General features: G+C 42.1%; 1 long non-coding RNA gene across 1 annotated transcript in view; it reads left to right on the forward strand.

Moving 5' to 3' along the window:
- Positions 1-4496: 4496 nt before the first annotated feature.
- LOC131382373 (uncharacterized) overlaps positions 4497-18722 on the forward strand; it is a 69979-nt gene continuing 55753 nt past the window's right edge. The window contains exon 1 of the long non-coding RNA XR_009211790.1: positions 4497-4800. This is a non-coding gene — a long non-coding RNA (uncharacterized LOC131382373). The remainder of the gene's footprint in view (positions 4801-18722) is intronic.

The following is an 18722-nucleotide window of genomic DNA, read 5'->3' on the forward strand; positions in this document are numbered from 1 at the left end:
AAGCGGACACTTGGGGGAGGCCATTATTCTGTGTGGAGTGCTTTGTTGATTTCAAATTCGTTATCTTCCAAAAGATTTTCTCCAACCTATGACACCTGCTTCCACGTGCCTGATAGCAAATGTTGGTGGAAGGCAAAAAAGAAGAAAAAAGAGGGCTGGCGAGATGGCCAAATAGGAACAGGTCTGGTCTGCAGCTTCCAGTGACATCAATGCAGGAGGCGGGTGATTTCTGCATTTCCAACTGAGGTACCAGGCTCATCTCATTGGCACTGGTTAGACTGTGAGTGGGTGCAGCTCACAGAGGGTGGGCAGAAGCAGGGTGGGCTGTTGCCTCACCCGGGAAGCACAGGGGGTCGGGGAACTCCCTCCCCTAGCCAAGGGAAGCCATAAGGGACTGTACCATGAGGAATGGTGCATTCTGGCCCAGATACTACGTTTTTCCCATGGTCTTTGCAACCCACAGGCCAGGAAATTCCCTCGGGTGCCTACACCACTAGGGCCCTGGGTTTCAAGCACAGAACAGGGCAGCCATTTGGGCAGACACCAGGCTAGCTGCAGGAGTCTTTTTTTCATACCCTAGTGGCACCTGGAACGCCAGTGAGACAGAAACGTTAACTCCCCTGAAAAGGGGGCTGAAGCCAGGAAGCCAAGTGGTCTAGCTCACTGGATCCCACCCCCATGGAGCACAGCAAGCTAAGATCCACTGGCTTGAAATTCTCGCTGCCAGCACAGCAGTCTGAAGTCGACCTGGGATGCTTGAGCTTGGTGGGGGGAGGGGCGTCCACCATTACTGAGGCTTGAGTAGGTGGTTTTCCCCTCACAGTGTAAACAAACCCACCAGGAAATTCAAACTGGGTGGAGCCTACTGCAGCTTGGCAAAGCCGCTGTAGCCACACTGCCTCTCTAGATTCTTCCTCTCTGGGCAGGGCATCTCTGAAAGAAAGATAGCAGCCCCAGTCAGAGGTTTATAGATCAAACTCCCATCTCCCTGGGACAGAGCACCTGGGGTAAGGGGCAGCTGTGGGTGCACCTTCAGCAGACTTAAACGTTCCTGCCTGCCAGCTCTGAAGAGAGCAGCAGATCTCCCAGCACAGCACTTGAGCTCTGCTAAGGGACAGACTGCCTCATCAAGTGGGTCCCTGACCCATGTGCCTTCTGACTGGGAGATACCTCCCAGCAGGGGTTGACAGACATTTCATAAAGGAGAGCCCCAACTGGCATCTGGCAGGTGCCCCTCTGGGATGAAGCTTCCAGAGGAAGGAACAGGTAGCAACCTTTGCCGTTCTGCAGCCTCCATGGGTGATACCCAGGCAAACACAGTCTGGAGTGGACCTCTAGCAAACTCTAGCAGACCTGCAGCAGAGAGGCCTGACTATTAGAAGGAAAACTAACAAACAGAAAGGAATAGCATGAACTTCAACAAAAAGGATGTCCACACAAAAACCCCATCCGAAGCTCATCAACATCAAAGACCAAAGGTAGATAAATCCACAAAGATGAGGAAAAACCACCACAAAAAAAGCTGAAAATTGCAAAACCCGGAATGCCTCTTCTCCTCCAAAGGATCACAACTCCTCACCAGCAAGGGAACAAAACTGGACAGAGAATGAGTCTGACGAATTGACAGAAGTAGACTTCAGAAAGTGGGTAATAACAAACTCCTATGAGCTAGAGGAGCATGTTCTAACCCAATGCAAGGAAGCTAATAACCTTGAAAAAAGGTTAGAGGAATTGTTAACTAGAATAACCAGTTTAGAGAAGAACACAGATGACCTGATGGAGCTGAAAAACACAGCATGAGAACTTCCTGAAGCATACACAAGTATCAATAGCCAAATTGATCAAGCAGAAGAAAGGATATCAGAGATTGAAGATCAACTTAATGAAATAAAGCATGAAGACAAGATTAGAGAAAAAAGAATGAAAAGGAATGAACAAAGCCTCCAAGACATATGGGACTATGTGAAAAGACCAAACCTATGTTTGATCGGTGTACCTGAAAGTGATGGGGAGAATGGAACCAACTAGGAAAACACTCTTCAGGATATTATCCAGGAGAACTTCCCCAGCCTAGCAAGACAGGCCAACATTGAAATTCAGGAAATAAAGAGAACACCACAAAGATACTCCCTGAGAAGAGTAATCCCAAGACACATAATTGTCAGATTCACCAAGGTTGAAATGAAGGAAAAAGAGCAGCCAGAGAGAAAGGTTGGGTTACCCACAAAGGGAAGCCCATCAGACTAACAGCAGATCTCTTGGCAGAAACCCTACAAGCCAGAAGAGGGTGGGGGGCCAATATTCAACATTCCTAAAGAAAATGATTTTAAACCCAGAATTTCATATCCAGCCAAACTAAGCTTCATAAGTGAAGGAGAAATAAAATCCTTTACAGACAAACAAATGCTGAAAGATTTTGTCACCACCAGGCCTGCCTTACAAGAGCTCCTGAAGTAAGCACTAAATATGGAAAGGAAAAACCCGTACCAGCCACTACAAAAACATGCCAAATTGTAAAGACTATTGCACCACAAGCAGTGGGGAAAGGATTCCCTATTTAATAAATGGTATTGGGAAAACTGGCTAACCATATGCAGAAAACTGAAATTGGACCCCTTCCTTATACCTTATGCAAAAATTAACTCAAGATGGATTAAAGACTTAAACGTAAAACCTAAAACCATAAAAACCCTAGAAGAAAACCTAGGCAATACCATTCAGGACATAGGCATGGGCAAAGACTTCGTGACTAAAACTCCAAAAGCAATGGCAACAAAAGACAAAATTGACAAATGGGATCTAATTAAACTAAAGAGCTTCTGCATAGCAAAAGAAGCTATCATCAGAGTGAACAGGCAACCTACAGAATGGGAGAAAATTTTTACAATCTATCCATCTGATAAAGGGCTAATATCCAGAATCTACAGGGAACTTAAGCAAATTTACAAGAAAAAAATAAACAACCCCATCAAAAAGTGGGTGAAGGATATAAACAGACACTTCTCAAAAGAAGACATTTACGTGGCCAACAAACATATGAAAAGAAAAGCTCATCATCACTGGTCATTAGAGAAATGCAAATCAAAACCACAGTGAGATACCATCTCACACCAGTTAGAATGGCAATCATTAAAAAGTCAGGAAACAACAGATGCTGGAGAGAATGTGGAGAAATTGGAATGCTTTTACACTGTTGGTGGGAGCATAAATTAGTTCAACCATTGTGGAAGACAGTGTGGTGATTCCTCAAGGATCTAGAACCAGAAATACCATTTGACTCAGCAATCCCATTACTGGCTATATACCCAAAGGATTATAAATCATCCTACTACAAAGACACATGCACAGGTATGTTTATTGCAGCACTGTTCACAACAGCAAAGACTTGGAACCAACCCAAATGCACATCAATGATAGACTGGATGAAGAAAATGTGGCACATACACACCATGGAATACTATGCAGCCATAAAAAAGGATGAGTTCATGTCCTTTGCAGGGACATGGATGAAGCTGGAAACCATTATTCTCAGCAAACTAACACAGGAACGGAAAACCAAACACCGCATATTCCACTCATAAGTGGGAGCTGAACAATGAGAACACATGGACACAGGGAGGGGAACATCACACACCGGGGCCTGCTGGGGTTGAGGGGCTAGGGGAGGGATAACATTAGGAGAAATATTTAATGTAGATGACGGGTTGATGGGTGTAGCAAACCACCATGCCACTTGTATACCTATGTAACAAACCTGCACATTCTCCATATGTTTCCCAGAACTTAAAGTATAATTAAAAAAAAAAAGAAGAAGAAGAAGAAGAAAGAAGGAGGAGGAGGAGATTATTGAAAAAATTGGCCTCACCAGAACATTCAGAAACTGCCAGTCTGCCAATCGGGGAATTCAGTAGTTTCCTTTGTGCTTGTAATTGTGTGTGAACCTGTTTGCTTGTGGTTGTGATTTTACAGTAGATGACATAACAGGGTCATAGTTTTTGCTTGTAAAATTGTTCCTAGGACATTTGAGGGGACTAATTGGTTACACGGTGCCCTGCAGAGATGACTGTGACTTTGCAGGTACTTGATCTCTGACTAGTCTGAGGATCACCCCCGGGGGCTGCCAGGCTTGGAACTTTACAAGATTCCCCTTCCCCGGAGAGGGAGACCACTGGCAACCTGAGCAGAGAAGAAAAGACTTGAATATGCAGCAAGCTCAGAGTATGTGATTTTTTAATGTTCTTGAAATGAGTCAAGAACTCAAATCTGGAGTTTGAACAGGAAACTGGAACACAGTGGGAGGTCTGCTAGGGTGGAGGTTGGGGTGCTTCCAGGATTTCAAAACACAAAACAGGTGGTTTTCAGTGTTGTTGGCTGGCTGGGGGAAAGATGGAGAGGGGAGGGGTGAATAGAAAGTAGGCAGGCTTCTGGGTGGATGGGGCCCAGCACCGACAGCCTAGGCTGGCTGCCTGAGAGTAGAGAGTGACAGGTAAGGGCTCTGAACCTTCCTGCGTGCTGCCCAAGGAGCGCCTAGAGCTACCAAGAGGCCCGGGAAGGAACTTTGGGACCTGACTGGGAAAGGCTTTTCTTCTGCAAAAGGACCACTGCTCAGGCTCAGAGGCCATGGGGTGAAGTGCACACAAAAGTGGGCATCCAGCCATCCTCTAAGCCCCTCGAAGATGAAGACCAGGGAGCAGCTTCCTCCAATGAAGCAGCAGCAATCAGAGGACCAGGAGGCTGAAGCCCTGAGCCCAGCCAGAGGCAGGATCAGCCAAGTCTGGGACAGGCTTCAATTATTTTAGGGTAAGAAATCTGTGCTTTGTAAATATGCCAGATATCTTTGCTTTGGTATATTTTAATTTTTTGTTTGTTTTACATTTTGTTGTTGTTGGTGTTGTTGGTTTAGAAAAACTCGAAGTAAGAAAAAGGTAATGGGATCCTTGTTCATGTCTGGGAAGGCCCAGTGAGAGAGTCAAGGAATCCTCCAGCCGCTGAGGCCCCTGGTGAAGTGAATGATGGAAATGTGACAAATCACAACCCCAGAAGAGGCTGCTCTGGAGCCCCCTGGGAAGTCTTTAATGAACTCTTTAACACATTGCATGAATGAAGAAAATGGTGATTTTAGTGACATTTTAGGTATTAGGGACAGAAAGGGAAGCATCTTCCTGGCAGACATCAAAATGGACAATTTAGACATGCCCCATCCTGTTCATACAGGAGGATGGACAAAAATACTTTCTAAGCAGCTGGGACATAATTCGAAATGCCTCTTGGCTCACCCAAGGGTCTTGGCTGCCCAATTTCCCTTTACCCTCTCTAGCCCTTATGCAAAGAACAAAATAAATAGAAGTCTATAGTCTTCGGTCTTTGCAAACAGACCTGCCTGACATCAATTAGCACTAACCTCTGGCAAGTGGCAATCCTCAAAAAAAGCTCCAGGATGTTTTCAACATGAGGATTTTAATGTGTTCTCTAAATGAGGATTCCAATGACCATTTCCCTGACAAAGCAACCAGGCTTGAGACAGTACATGGTGACACTCTTTAAGTGGTTCTGTGAGTGAGGGATAAACTTGTGAACGGAATAAGGTCCACGGGCCCCCATTCCCTGCCTATTCCATTAGCCATTGGAAATCTCCAGTCAGCCACGGCTGCAAATGGCTGTCCCAGGGCTGGCAATTGACTGATAAGTCCCAGAGCCCTCATTCCAAGCTATTGTTCAGAAAACATCCCCACTGTTCATATTTGAGGAGGGCGGGGGAGTGGCAGCAAAGAGAAGGGGCAGGTAATTTATTCAGGAGCTGGAAGCTGAGAAACGGATTTGGTAAGCAAATACTTCAAAGCTCACTAGAGAACTCCCATAAAACAGACCTTCTGCAGCAACCAGGGAGTGATTTAAATCCAGTTGGAATTTCTAGGGAGAAGGAGTAAGACTTATCAACTCAGTTCAGAGCCTCATGAATAATTTCACCTGACACGGGACACTGAACCAGCAGAAATCTGGGATGTCCAAAGAAAAATAGATTTCAAACTAATCTTTGTTCCTCAAGTTTTATTCCTAAGTGGGGAACCGGGGTGGGAGAGGGGAGCCCAGACAGGAAGCTCGCCATTTTTAGACACGTTATATTTTGTCCTTGTGTGAGAAATGTTGGATGGGAAACACATTTTCTGGCAGCTGAAACCTCGCTGGCTGGGCTGGCTAAGGGAAAGGCCACGAACCCACGTACTACCAGGATGTGGAAGTCATTTGTAACTCCCTCTAGGCTAGTACAGGCAGTGAAAGGGGGAACTTAAAATGAAATAAACACCTAAGCCCGGAGCTGCAAAGCTGGGACTACGTTGGTTACTCGTGGTGCCTTAAACCCCAAGCTTTATCCGCCCCATCTCCCACCTCCTCACTGCAGACACCCTGCCCTCCGTCCGTGCATAACCACGTTCTCGTTCACGAAGCGGCCAGCCTCGCGGCGCTGGGGAGGTTTCCTCCTTGTCCTCACTTCTGGGCCAACAGCCTTAGATGGGGGCGGGCGGTGCGGAGCTGCCGAAACCTTCTCGGAGATCTCAAGGAGTCTCTGTCCCGCAGAATCAGCACCATCCTCCTCGGAGCGCAGCTTTTCTTCCCCGCCCAAGTGCGGTGCACCCGCGCACCACCCAAGTGCCCAGCATCGAGGGCGCAGCGGCCGCGGCCAGGGCGGCCAGGGCCCTCGAGCGCCCGCCTGTTTTCCCCCGATGGCCGCAGGGGGGCAGGAGAGAGGAGCCGTGGCGCAGAGCACGCGGAGAGGGACCCGGAGCGCGGGAGCCAGGACTGCGCAGGCAGCGGCGGAGGCCGCGGGGCTCCCCAGAGAGTGGAGTGCCCAAGAATTGGCCGGGGTTGGAGAGGTCCGCGGGAGACGATCCCCGACCTCCGGGAACAGGCCTGCGGTGGGCCGCCTTGGCACCCGGGCTCTGCTGCCCCCAGGCGACTCGGATCGAGACCTGGAAGTGGCCGCAAGGGACGCGAGGGAGAGCAGAGCTGTGAACCAGCCAGAAAGTCACTCCAACCCCAGGGAATTCCGCTCCGGGAAGAAAGGGGGCGAGCTTCTCCCTGCGTTCCCCTCCACCCCCAGCCTCTGAATGCACCTTCCCTGGGCTGGCGACCAGCTGTCACCCCCATTTTGCAGCTACTGAGACTTGAGACGTTGGGAGCCTAAAAGACGTCATTTAGAACATAAAGTAATTATGGTGATTCTGAGCTCTGTGGTCAGAAAGTTTAACTTCAGGAGACAGACATATATATTTGAATGGCCACCTTTTCTTTTTCTATTTTTTCCACGTCAGATCTTTCATCTCTTAGTAGAGACTTCTACACCTTTCTGTCATTCCACCCCAAGAAGTTATGGTCACCTGGTTCTCTTTTCTTCACCAAATCGTCTCCATTTTTCTTCTCCCTGCTTCCAAATTTAATTCTCTCTCTCTCTCTCTCCCACACCCCCCCCACAAGATATGTTCTCACTTTGTCACCCAGGCTGGCGATCTCAGCTCACCCCAGCCTCAACCTCCTTGGTTTAAGTGATCCTCCTGCCTCAGCCTCCAGAGTAGTTGGGATTACAAGCGTGCACCACTACACTCAGCTAATTTTTGTATTTTTAGTAGAGACAGGGTTTCGCCATGTTGTCCAGGCTAGTCTCAAACTCCTAGGCTCAAGCCGACTGCCTGCCTGGGCCTCCCAAAGTGCTGGGACTACAGGCGTGAGGTACTATGCCTGGCCCAAATTTAATTCTTAACTCATTTGAACCAAAACTAGCCAAAAGTTCCAGAGGGTTCCAACCCAAATGAAAATGGCCCAGGAAAAGGAGGAGGGGAAGAAATACACCTACCAAAGATCAAATAACATCTTGTGGGTCCTTACCAAGAGTAGATGTGAAATTGTCTCATCAAATAGTCTCTGGTCTTTTGAAAAATCTTTGCTCCAAAATGACTTGCATTGATTTTTTCACTGATGATATTTATTTGGAAACTTCACATAACTTACAGATCAGGTAAAAGTTTTGCGTTCATTAAATCTAGACCTGGGTTCAAAAAGATTGTGAAACTGCAGTGCTGATGTTAATAAACCATCAAGTTAGAAAAAATGAAAAGCACTAAGAGGGAGCAACACTAAAGCAAAGGCTTGTGGGATTTATAGAGTCATCCCCAAAACAAAGTCTTTGTCTTCCTCTTTCTTTCCTCATCCTATTAGTCAACTGAGGACAGCACTTGGACCATCCCTGGACTGGTCCTTATCTGGCGCTTTGAGATGGGAGAGGAGGCTCCAGGTTACAGTTCTGTTGCACCACCTTCCAAGAATGAAGCTAGTCAAACTGGACAGAACACTATGGTGTAAGTGTGACGGTACAGAAAGTTGGGACAGTGCTGCGCCTTCTGGAAATGGTAGCCCAGCTGCTCAGGCGTGGGCACGTGCTTTGCTCCTTTATGATAGGAATCGTGCCTTCCAGTTCCTCAGCATCTGCTTTTCTAGCTGGGTAGTGGCCCAGGCCCCTGAGTTTCCACTTTCTTTTTTTGCTAGCTTTTTTTGTTGTCGTTGGAAGTCTGGCAATTCATTACCATCTCCACCAGAGGTTGGGCAGGAGAAAGGAATGCTGGGAACTCCAGTCTACCTTGCATTTCTTAGTAGTTAGTACTTCTAGTACTAGCTGGGTTTGGTGGGAAAAGAGCTGTACTGCTGGCTAAAATGAGATTTTGTGATTATCTGTGAATTTAATCTGGTCTCCTCACATCTACCATTTCCACAAATAATTAGAGATTATTAGACACATTCAGAAGTTGCATTAGCCTCAAAGAATTTAGAGAAAATCTAAATAGGCTTAAATACCCTCTTGGAATCCAGAATGTTAAGCTCTATGCTCCAGATAATTAACATTTTTAGGGCCCCTTTTCTCCCCATGGGGCTAAAATAACTCCTGGGTAACTATTAACTGAACACATTCTAAGTCTAATATATTTTGCAGAAAGGAATGAGCTGAGCAGAAAAACAGATGATGCACTACTGTTGCTTTAAAAGAGAATAGGCCATGCAGCATTGGAGGTTTGGCACTTCTCTGTTCTCTTAAGATGTATTCTGATTCTTGAGGTATTGAGAAGAGCCTTTGCTCTTTTCCCACCAAACCGAGCTAGTACTAGAAGTACTAACTACTAAGAAACGCAAGGTGGACTAGAGTTCCCAGCTTTCCTTTCTCCTGCGCACCCTCTGGTGGAGATGTTAATGAACTGCCAAACTTTCAACAACAGAAAACAGACTTTATATTTTCAAAATAAATCTTATCAGTTGGCACTCATGAGAGCCCCTCAGGTAGAGGGTGATTCATTGAGAGAGCAATGCCTGCTCCATGAGCACAAGTGTGCTGACCCCTTTTCCTGGAGAACATTCTGGACATAGAGTGTCCATCAGGAGCAGAGGATGATGTGTAGAGAGGGCCACAGCCCTTCCTCAATGCCCAGAGGGCTCCTTCCGGAGAACTTGAGTGGAGTACCACCGTGGGGTTCTTTTGATTACTTTCCTCCCAGTGGGAGCCCTACGTTAGCACTGACATGCAGTGGCACCCCATTATTGCAGGATGGCTGAGAATATGATGATAAGAGTATCTTGTGCTTCTGCAATATTTAACAGTTTTCAAGGCAATTTTATATATGTTATCTTTTTTGTTTTTTGAGACGGAGTCTCACTCTGTCGCCTAGCTGGAGTGCAGTGGCACCATCTTGGCTCACTGTAACCTCTGCCTCTCGGGTTAAAGCTATTCTCCTGCCTCAGCCTCTTGAGTAGCTGGGACTGCAGGAATGCACCACACGGACACCACAACGCGCACCACCACACCTGGCTAATTTTTGTATTTTTAGTAGGGATGATGTTTCACCATGTTGGCCAGGCTGGTCTTGAACTCCTGACCTCAAGTGATCTGCCTCCCAAAGTGCTGGGATTACAGGCATGAGCCACCACATCCTGCCTTTCTATATGCTATTTTATTTGATCTTCATAATAGCTGTGAGGTAAGCAGTACAGATATTATCTCCATTGCTTCCTGGTGAAGGACTTAGCCACAGTCAGATAGCTAGTAAGAGCAGAGCAGAATTCGAATTGGAGCCTTCTGGTCCCCCTCCTCTGCATGACTTTCAAGTTCTGTAATAAAACATCATAGTCTCTTATTTGACTACATTGTCATGTCTGTTATATGTTCTTTAAATGGCCACTACACTCATGCATGCTAATTTTACAATGTTTTAATTATGCAAAGTCTATTAAAAAATTCAAAGTATCATTTCTAACACTATATTTCCTTTGGAATTACATTATTGCAGTTCTACGTATTAGTTGCATTTCCCCTCTTTAATAATCAGCAAGGTTTTAATCTAATTGTGTTGGACAATTTCCCAAAGCCACTTAGAAAATATCACCTAGCATTCGCTTTATCCCACAGATCTTCTTTTTCATTACTAGACAGGTGGTTATTAAGTTATGCCCCAAAGAAATAAGATCACAACTTGCAAAAAAAAAAAAGCCCAAGCACATAAAATGTTTAGTAGATACAATAACTGTAAATTATTATAACCATAGATATTTTTATAAAGATTGATTAAAAAGTACTCTGACATACTCTACATGCTAATAGTTCAATTCATGCTTGAAAAACACATTTTATCCTTTTCCATCAGCACCATTCACATTTTAGAAGACCGACTTCATAGGGGGCTCCCCAAAGTATCTCCTTAAACCACTGCCAACCTGGGGGGCGGTGGATAGTGGCAATATTACATCAATATCTGTATCGGGTTCTTAGACAGAGCTGCACAATGGCCATATATGGTGAAAGGTAGATTTTCCCCTGAGACTTTATTCTTGGAATATGTTAAAATGCACATGTCTCTATTTCTGCTCCCAAGAAGCTGGTGTACAGATGTTAAGTATTCGGGTGGTAGGATCGCTGCTGTCTACAGTTTACATGATGTCTAATAGGCCTCTAGAATGTGTTTAAAAGGCAGTGTTCAAAATTAGGCCCCTAACCTTCTTTGATGCAATTGTCTTTCTTTGGAGTTACATCTTGAAAGAAAGGATGAAGATTTGGAAAGGGAATTAATTTTCCTGATCGGACTTATTATTTTCCCCCTGTACTTTATAGTAATCCTTTAAACTCAAAAAATTCAGCTAATTATGGATTTCTACCTGAATAATGCTGCCATTTGAGTGGCTGCATGTCACTGTTTCTGGTTTCTGACCCCCTGTCAGGCCAATTCTGCCTGATTTCACTCATGTGCTGCTGCTTTTTATAATCTGAACATTATTTCCACTCAAATGTTTCCAGCTTTGCCCAAAACCTAAGAATCTGAAAAGGGGGAAAACGTTCTTCATAACTAGTATTTGAGTAATTATCACTTTGCATTATTCTGATCTTTTGCAAAACGTATACTCCAAGAAGAACACTTGAAAAAAGTTAGAAGTCTTAGTTGATTTTCTAATTTACATTTAAAAGTAGAACGTAGGCAGTCTCTCTTGTCATTAAAATATGATTTTTCCTCTATTTTCTATGCTCCATAAACTCTATTACAATATATTTTTGAAATGTAGGACATTTAATTGAGAACATTAAACAAAGAAATTCAAAGGCTTTGAGGGGAATTTTAAAGATCCAGTTTCCCAATATGTAGACTGGAAACTGGAAAGACTTCATGATGTCTAATATGTTTTTTCCCTATCTCCTAAACGCAATAATCTCTAACTGCCACTTGATCATTAGAGATTTATATTCACTATAATTTATGTCAACTTATATCTGGGACTTTTTTTTTTTTTTACAACATTTGGCAGCCAATTGCTGGTAGAAATGTAGAATGTTTCACATTAGTCAGCAGCCCTCTTAAATTATTTCTATGAAATAATTTACTGTGGATTACAAATTCTTATATGGCATTTAAATTTAATGATTAGGCAGAGAGATATATCAAAAATATGATTAGTCACATATGTATCTGACTTGCATGGTTCTAGCTCTATGTGTGTTTTATAAGAATTGCTTTGTAAAAAGATATTTTGAGACTTACACGTTTTTACAATGAAAAACAACACATGTTTAAAGGAAAGGAGAAATGGATGCACACACTCTTATAAACTCTCTTCTCTAATTAAATGTCCATAAAAATATTTTCTATTTCATGATAGACATTTTTGGCATAGGTACTGGTGTGTGGTCTGAAACTATAAGAACTGACAGTGGTAAAGATCTGTTGCCTCATAATTTGAGGTAAAGATGTAGAAATCCTAACAAAATATGAGATTGTCAGTGAAAAATGTAACGTCCCTTTTTCATGGAAAGGAATTAGTAGTGAAGTGATATACTTCTAGCAGAACAAGAAATGAAATGAAACTGAATTCCTCATTCAAATCTCAGAGTGAGCTACCTCCTAACTAATTTTCATTTCTCTTCATAGTTATGGTTAAGACTTTTAGACATTTATCATTCTATTTCACTTATCACTCAGGAAAGAAAGACATAGAAAAACAGCCATGAAAGTTTAATTAAAATTTTATTTACATGAAAGGGACTCCTAGAGCATTTCTTTTGTATCTTAGACAGATTATTTCTTTTTTATTCCATTTCTCTCTCTCTTCCCATTTAACAGTGATTTTCTTAACTCAGCTATTTATGATTCATTTCATGAAAGGCTAGGTTTTCTCAGAGGGTACTAAAAAGTCTTAAAGTGGTTTTAGAGACTAGCAGCAACAAGGAACTATTTTCCTTCATGTTGTAAAATAAAGTCATTGTCAAAAGCCTACAACCTGCAATAAACTATTAAAAAAGGAATTTATGATGGTTGGTTATTATCCTCCTGAAATAATGTTGTTACAAGTCTGCTGTTGTCAGTCATCCACAGGAATCACATGCTGAATTGCAAACAAAGGGAGGGTCTGGATCCACACAGAGGTTCATGGCAGATTACCCATGGATGGCGGGCCTGATAGTCCCTTGTGCCATTCATCACCTTTTTCAAAGAAACAGAATAATAGCCACACGTGCAGATTGCACTAAAAGGCACCTGTTTGCAAGGTGGAGTTTGAATTGTGAATTACAAAAATACGTGCGTGGCTAGTAACAGCACATTATGTGGGAGTGCCCTGGATGGGTTGGGAAAGTAGCAAGCAGGATGCTTCAGAAAGACAACTAGAAGCATCCTACACACACCTAAAGCTGCAACTCAACTCTTCTTGGTTTTACTGTTATTATAAGTCTTAAGAAGTCCTCCCTCTTTCTCTTCTTGCCCTGTAAGCATGTTCCTTTGCTAAAGCCGGGTCTGTCTGGAAAGCTTCTTGGGGAATTTTCTTTGGGTTCAGCAGAGAAAAGAAGGAGGGAATGCATCCTACCCTTCTGCTGCTTGTGGTGGGTCAGGGAGGAGGAGGCGGAGCCAGTGGAGGAAGGAACAGAGTTTTTCACCAGTGGCTGAGGAACCAGAAAGGGTCTGCTGATGCTGGAAGATTACTGAAGTTAGAGGATCTGCCTAGAATAGAGAGCTACAGAGAATGGCTTTCAGGGAAGAATAATGAAATTGTGTATGGTTGGGGAAGGATGTGAGATCCACAGAGAGGAAGATGAGAAGGAGGATTAAAAATGAGACAAAGGCCAAAAATGGCTTGATTAGATTCGAAGAGTTGAAGGCGTAAGATTTCATGTTCCAAACCTTTACAACATAAATAATCGCTTCCTGAAGAAACTAATATAATTTTTCGGCTAGAAAATGGTGTTCTTTGTTTTTAAAAAATTGTGTTACACCTCCAAATGTAAGAAAAAAGAAAGCTCTCCAAGATTTGGGAGATTTGGATGATTATTGCATGGTATTAAATGCTAAAGCAAAGAAAACTGGCTTTAAAAAAAGAATAAAAATTAAGAACCATTACTTCTTGGATATTAATTTAAATAAGCATGCTCTAACATACTGTGCCATTCATTACTAGTTTCAGAAAGTTATCAGAAGCATATGTTGGGCATGTTTAGAAAGCCAGCTTGCTTAGTTCAGTGAAGCAATGTCTGGCGTTAGTGCCTATAAGAAAACAGAAGAGCATACACACTACTTTAATTCCATTGTTTTAAAAACTTGGAGAGACTTTTTTTTTTTTTTTTTTGAGACCAAGTCTCTCACTGTCGCCTGGGCTGAAGTGCGATGGCGCAATCTTGGCTCACTGCATCCTCCACCTCCCAGTTCAAGCGATTCTCCTGCCTCAGCCTCCCGAGTAGCTGGGATTACCGGTGCCCCCCACTAATTTTTTGTATTTTTAGTAGGACGTGGTTTCACTGTGTTGGCCAGGCTGGTCTCAAACTCCTGACCTCGTGATCTGCCCGCCTCGGCCTCCCAAAATGCTAGGATTACAGGCGTGAGCCACCACACCTGGCCAAAACTTGGAAAGACTTTAATATCATCTGAATTGATTGATTAACTTATTTTGTGTACTTAGACAAGCACTAAGAGTTAGGAGAAAAATGATGTTTATTTAAAATTTGAAACTCAAAATCTAGAATTAAAACGGTCATTTAATACAAAGCTCTGATTTGTAATTGTTTTCTCAGAACAGTTAACATAGCTTTTATCATTCCCTCAGGATTATTTCTACAGTTTAACAAGGGATTTCTAAAGCTCATCTCTAACAGGAAATCTAAAATCTACTAAAATATTGTTACAACAATTTGAAAAATTAAAGGCAATAGAAATAGATGTAACAAAACATTAAGTACTATCTGCCAAAATAATGTTAATTTACATTAACAACATGTCTCACTTTTTTATACAAAATTTCAGAGCAGCCGCAATCCACTAACAGTTATGGAATGATGGCCTGTGTTAATGTCTGCCCCTCACTGAATCACCCAGTATGTCCAAAGCTGGAATGTTTTCAGCAACATTTTTCAGTGGTCATTTTTAAGTGATTGAAACTGTCAATGATAGCCTTTGAGTAGACGATCCACTTTTGGTCAAAATATACTAGAAAAGTCATCACCCTTTGAAGTGCCATATATTATATCTGCAATCATGTTGTCAAAATAAAATGCATTTAAGACAGGTAAGGAAGAGAATTTCTTACTTAAATGCAAAAACAAAAAAAACAAAAAAAAACCCCACCCAAGACAAATGTTCATTCTTGTAACAGAGTCCTAGTTCATGATTACCTATAAATAACCAGAGCATTGGAGACTCAAATCAGCTTTCTGGTCAACAATGGAAACTCTGATATATTTAGCAACTGAAAACTTAAGAGAATTTGTCACCGTACTAGAAAAATACAATCTGATAGAAAAGATAGCATTCTAAAATATTTTTCTAATGATCACCTTGGCTTTCTGTGGTTCTGCACATACAAATAAATAGAGAGCTAAGTCTTTCATTTCTTCCCAACTTCAAATTTAGCTACAAACACTCTTAAATGAAAACACAGTTTTCTGGAGTTCTGAGATGTCAGGAGTGGTAACGAACAGAGATGCAAGAACTTCCAGGAAGGTCTGTGAAAAGCTGCAGAAGATTTAGGGAGCCATTTGGGGTGTGCTGGAGAATACTCCTTAGTCTCAGATGGTCTCCTCCTCCCCATGACCTTGTCACCACTCTTTGCTAAAAGACTATTTTAGAGAAGTGGAGCTACTAACGTTGGGTTCAAAGGACTTCATGTCTAAAACACCAAAAGCAATGGCAACAAAAGCCAAAATTGACAAATGGGATCTAATTAAACTAAAGAGCTTCTGCACAGCAAAGGAAACTACCATCAGAGTGAACAGGCAACCTACAGAATGGGAGAAAATTTTTGCAACCTACTCATCTGACAAAGGGCTAATATCCAGAATCTACAATGAACTCAAACAAATTTACAAGAAAAAAACAAACAACCCCATCAAAAAGTGGGCAAAGGACATGAACAGACACTTCTCAAAAGAAGACATTTATGCAGCCAAAAAACACATGCAAAAATGCTCATCATCACTGGCCATCAGAGAAATGCAAATCAAAACCACAGTGAGATACCATCTCACACCAGTTAGAATGGCCATCATTAAAAAGTCAGGAAACAACAGGTGCTGGAGAGGATGTGGAGAAATAGGAACACTTTTACACTGTTGGTAGGACTGTAAACTAGTTCAACCATTGTGGAAGTCAGTGTGGCAATTCCTCAGGGATCTAGAACTAGAAATACCATTTGACCCAGCCATCCCATTACTGGGTATATACCCAAAGGACTATAAATCATGCTGCTATAAAGACACATGCACACATATGTTTATTGCGGCACTATTCACAATAGCAAAGAATTGGAACCAACCCAAATATCCAACAACGATAGACTGGATTAAGAAAATGTGGCACATATACACCATGGAATACTATGCAGCCATACAAAATGATGAGTTCATGTCCTTTGTAGGGACATGGATGAAACTGGAAAACATCATTCTCAGTAAACTATCGCAAGGACAAAAAACGAAACACCGCATGTTCTCACTCATAGGTGGGAATTGAACAATGAGAACTCATGGACACAGGAAGGGGAACATCACACTCTGGGGACTGTTGTGGGGTGGGGGGAGGGGGGAGGGACGAGGGACAGCATTAGGAGATATACCTAATGCTAAATGACGAGTTAATGGGTGCAGCAAAACAACATGGCACATGGATACATATGTAACAAACCTGCACATTGTGCACATGTACCCTAAAACCTAAAGTATAATAAAAAAAAAAAAAAAAAGAAAACACCAAACCAGCTATTACCAATTCTGCTGTTACTCCTTGGTTTCAAGTGAATGCTGAAGTGAGCAGTTGTTGGATCATAAAATGTTAATGCTGCAAGGGGCCCTTAAAAGTTGCCTCTCTGGGTAAAATTTTTAGCTGACTACGGGCTACCCTGGGACTAGGATAACTCTTGACTCTCAGTCCACAGCTATTTAATATGTAAATATCAGAAATTGGTTTAGCCAAGGGATTATAGATTAGAACATATTTTGTTAGATTTATACCTAAATATTTCATGTTTTTAAATAACATACATTTGAGTCCAGCTCCTTAGAATCCCAAATTTGTCCCATCTGAGCCACAGAGACAGACCAGTGCTGTCCAGTAGAAATATAATGGGAACCACACATGTAAGTAAAATGTTCTAGTAGCCATATCTTAAAAAGTGTAAAGAAACTGGTAAAATTAAATTTTGTAATAGTGAATTTATTATTTATTGCTGCATAACAAATTGTCCCAAAATTGTAGCTTAAAACACACATTTATTATTTTACCATTGTGTTGGGTCAGCAATGCATGATGGCTTTGAGATAGAGAGGTAGAGGCGGGGCAAGCTGATGAGTGAGAGAGGGAGCACCCAAGATAGAAGCCGGTCTTTTTGTAATCTCACCTTGGAAGCTGCAGCCCATCACTTCTGTCATAGTCATTTGTTAGTATTGAAATACTAAGCCTAGCCTAGAGTCTAGGGAAGGGAATTATACATGGGCATGAATACTGGGAGGCTGAGCTCAGCAGGGGCCATCTTAGAGGCTACCTACCACAAATATGTGTGTACATATATTAATGTCTATTTATATACATTTAAAAAAATTTTAGACAGAGGTGGTACATGTGCAAGCTTATTACATGGGTATATTGCATAATGCTGAAGTGTTTTGGCTTCTAGTGAACCATCACCAAAATAGTAAACTACCCAATAGGTAGTTCTTCAGCCTTCATCCCCCCACACCTTTAGAGTCCCCAGTGTCTATTACTTCCATTTTTAGATCCATGCATACTCATTGCTTAACTCCTACTTATGAATGAGAACATGTGGTATTTGATTTTCTGATTCTGAGTTGTTACACTTAGGATAATTGTCTCCAGCTCCCTCCATGTTGCTGTGAAGAACATGATTTCATTCTTTTTTGCGGCTGCATGATATTCTGTGGTGTATAAGTACCACATTTTCTTTATCCAGTCAACTGTTGATGGACACTTAGGTTGATTCCATGACTTTGCTCTCATGAATAGTGCTGCAATAGCATACAAGTGCAGGTGTCATTTTTGTATAACAATTTCTTTTCCTTTGGGTAGGTACACAGTAATAAGATTGCTAGGTTGAATGGTAGCCCTACTTTTAGTTCTTTGAGAAGTCTCCATACTATTTTCCATAGAGGTTTTATTGATTTACATGCCCACCAACAGTGTATAAGTGTTCACTTTCCTCTGTAGCCTTGTCAGCCAACATCTGTTATTTTTTGATTTTTTAATAATAGCCATTCTGACTGATATGAGGTGGTATCTTATTGTGGTTTTAATTTGCATTTCTCTGAATGATTAATGATGTTGAGTATTTTTTCATATGTTTACTGGCTGCTTGTATGTCTTCTTTTGAAAAGTGTCTTTTCATGTCCTTTGGCTATTTTTTAATGGGGTTATTTTTTTCTTGTTGATTCGTTTGAGTTCCTTATAGATTCTAGATATTCATCCTTTGTTAGATGCATAATTTGGAAATACTTTCTCCCATTCTATAGGTTGTCTGTTGATTGATTCTTTTGCTGTGCAGAAGCTGTTTAGTTTAATTTAGTCCCATTAGTCTATTTTTGTCTTTGTTGCATTTGCTTTTGAGGTCTTACTAATAAAATATTTGCCTAAGTCAATATCCAGAAGAGTTTTTCTAGGTTTTTAATAGGATTTTTGTAGTTTGATGTCTTACATTTAAGTCTTTAATTTATC

Source organism: Hylobates moloch, unplaced genomic scaffold (assembly GCF_009828535.3).
Source record: "Hylobates moloch isolate HMO894 unplaced genomic scaffold, HMol_V3 SCAFFOLD_23, whole genome shotgun sequence".
Classification (NCBI taxonomy): Eukaryota; Metazoa; Chordata; class Mammalia; order Primates; family Hylobatidae; genus Hylobates; species Hylobates moloch.